This window comes from Pezoporus flaviventris, unplaced genomic scaffold, assembly GCF_033815535.1.
Source record: "Pezoporus flaviventris isolate CSIRO_AGI_PZ_B2104156 unplaced genomic scaffold, CSIRO_AGI_Pfla_v1 ptg000035l, whole genome shotgun sequence".
In the NCBI taxonomy this organism is placed as follows: domain Eukaryota; kingdom Metazoa; phylum Chordata; class Aves; order Psittaciformes; family Psittacidae; genus Pezoporus; species Pezoporus flaviventris.
The window spans coordinates 546,215-549,367 of record NW_026892583.1 but is presented as its reverse complement, the minus strand read 5'-3'; positions in this window follow the sequence as shown (position 1 = coordinate 549,367).

The window sequence follows — 3,153 nt, the reverse complement described above, 5'->3', positions numbered from 1 at the left end:
CACTTGCTCACAAGGCCTCAGCATTCCCATAGCTCAGTAATTTACATTTCCTCATTCTCAAGCAGGGGAAGCTGCTTTGGCCTTTCTGTCTCCCTGCTGCCTGCTCCTCTAGAGCTGCTGCTTGGCTTTGGTGGAGTATTTTTGTTAAGGTTGCCAGGAAATCAGCACTGTTATACTGACATCTGGTCTTGGTGATCTTCTCTTTGAGTTCAGGGACCTGCTGAGCAGAGAAGCCACTGAACTCTCCAGCTCTGCCACTCAGTGGCTCCTGCTTGGCAATAACTGAGAACCAGTCTGGAGCTGGGGCTTTTCTGTGGCTGCAGAACTGTAGGTCTAGGTCTGCTGGCTGTCAGGCTTCAAAACCAGGGCAAACCTTTGACATAGAATGTCCCTGTCCCAAACTTGGATACCCTGGTGCACTGTCTTGATGTTCCAGCTTCATGTCCTAGAGGCTTGGGGCAGAAAGATTTACGTACAGCTGATACTCAGCTGCATTGTATTTACTTACAGATCTAACAGCTCCTTTTTCCAGCAGTTCCTCGGGGAAACAATTTCTTCTTGAGTAAAGACTATTTCTTCACTAGGAGGCTGTTTTGTGAAGCAACTGTATTAAACATGGCCCTTGCACAACACAGCCTGTGTGTATCTTCGGTTAACAAGCCACTGTGCGAGAGGTAGTAGCAATAGCACATCCCCCTCACTGGGCACAGCTGAGCCCTGAGAGGGGAGACCTGCAGCTGCAGCCCTTAAAGGCCTGATGAGGGGCCCCGTTATCCCCAGCTGTGTGAATGAGCAGCACTGGCAGCCTGCCCTGAGCGGGCTCTGAAGAACTTGTGAAAGGAGCAAACAGGGAAGGCAAGAAGTGTGGAGGTGCTTCACAGCTGCTTAGGAAGTCCTCAGAAGGAAAGGTGAGTGGGAATTCTCTTGGGTTTTGCTGTTCTTGTTAAAAATAGGGAAGTGGCAGCCCTTTGGAGGTTGGTCTCTAACCCAGGGGCTTTGCAGCATCGAAACCAGATGGGTGCCTGTAGGACTGTGGTTTTCCAGTGTCTTGCTTAGCTCATTGCAGAAACCTCTTGAGTTGGTCACATTTGCCTGAGGGATGGTTACTGTAGTAAAAGGGGGGTTTTATGGATTGTGCTAAGTCAGTCATAACCTTGCTGCTTGAGGAAGGGACAACAAAGATGTGCTTGAACTGGTGGTCAGGTAATGAACTGGTATCAAATGTTACTCACTGAATATCACTGGCTTCACATGCTCTGTTTGGCAAGGTTCAGCTGTGGTTTAGCAGGCTGCAGGTCGAAGCTTTAAACACTTTTAGAGCCCTTTTAAAGCATGGGGAGACTGCACTAATAAAGCATCACTAATTATTTGGATTCTCTAACCTATGCAAGTTGCTGGGGTTGTTCAACTGGTGCTAGTGTTTTACTTGCTCTAGGTCTTGCTGTCTAATAAGTGACAATATCAGAAGGCTGTTTTTATTACACATTGCTTCTTGTGCTAAGAAAATGCTGATCAAACTTCCTGAAAGTGCAGAAGTGGTGCAAATTACAATGTGTGGCTTAGGAGGGCTGTTAAACTCTAGTTCAATAGCTTTATTAAAGCTCAGGTGTAAGAGAAGTTTTACGGTAGAACACCCATGTGCTGTTAAGGCTCAGAAATGGGTTTGTGCTTCTTAAGGCCTAAGCTGTGGATCAAATGGCCAAGAAGTTCAAAACCAGCTTGTATTTATGTGAAGAATATGCCAAGTCTCTATTCATAAGCCCGCTCTAAAGAGCCGTGTAGCAGTGTATGAGCTCCGCTGGGCCCGTGCCAGAGCTGTGACCTGCACGTGCCTGTGGTGAAGCTGTTCCATGTAAGCCTGAAGTCAGACCCAAGATCCTGGTTGTTCCAGGAAATACAGACTTGTGCTTGTAGGCAGCGGTAGTGAAAGCTTTGGTGTGTGACTTACTGGCACTGGCTTAAGGAATGTCCATGGAAGCAGTCGCGATGACAGGCTGAGTGGGAGCTGATCTGTGGAAGTCCTACAGTCCAGCAGGACTTTTGGAACTTGTAAGTCAAGGTAGGAGCAGAATTCAACCGGGTTCTTCAAGCAGTTTAGAATGTTTCTATTCAGCTGACATCTTCCCACTACTTTCCATCGGCTGTAGTAGTTCTTGCTCTGTTGTCTGTGAGCTGGGTGTGCTCGAGGTGTTGTAAAGGACTTGCAGGATTTGGGCTGCGCAAGTGGGAGTTGTTTTTAAGGAGAACTTCTCTATTTCTGCAGGAAACGTGTGTCTGCAGTTCTTTTTCAGGTTTTCCGGGTATGTTTTATGATTCCTGGCAGGTTTTTGCATTCATGTGCCTCTGTCTTACTGCTCTTTGAACAGCAAAGTGGAAAAAAAGCCCTCGGATACTAAAATAAGTGAGAGATGTGGATTCTTATTTGGATGTTTTTAACAAGTCTGGTCAAGCCACGTTTTCCTCTGTCTGTGCTTCCCATCAGTCAGGCTGGGTTAAAATTCCACCTAGAGTAAGGGCAAGTTGAATACAGTCCAACCACAGAGTGAGTTTGTGTGTCTTTCTGTGCACTAAAAATGCCATCGACACTGAGCTGAGAAGAGGGTGAGTTTTGTAGCTCTGGCTTTTGGGATTGGATTGGTTTGATTGGTTTTAAGTGTGTTTCTCTCTGATTAGAGCAGGTTTTTGGTCTTCCTGTGCCTGGATCCCCTGCAGATGGGGCTGTAAATGCTTGAAGGAGCCTGGTGCAGTAACTGAAGTGCATTTAACCAGAGGGAAAACCAGCTCAGATGTGCTTCCTCCCGAGTTGGGAGAACAGGGCTTTGCACACCCCAGTAACCACCCACGTTAGAGTCTTAGGCCTGTTTTAAACCTGCAGGGTCGGCTGATGTCCTTTTCCAGCGCTGGAATCACTGGTGTGTCATGTTGCTCCTGGTTTGTCCTCTCCTGTGCCTGCAGTGATGGAGCACTGTGGCTAATTGGAGGAACACGGGAAAGCTGGATCTAGCTGAGCTTTCCCTGCAGGTGCTGGGTAGATTTGACCTGGTTGTCAGTGGAATCATCCTGCTTGCTTGGAGACCCGTGAGCTATTTTGACAGCTGGAGTGAGCTGACCTCTGATGTATCAGGGAGGAAGTAAACCCAGTGGAGCTGAGGA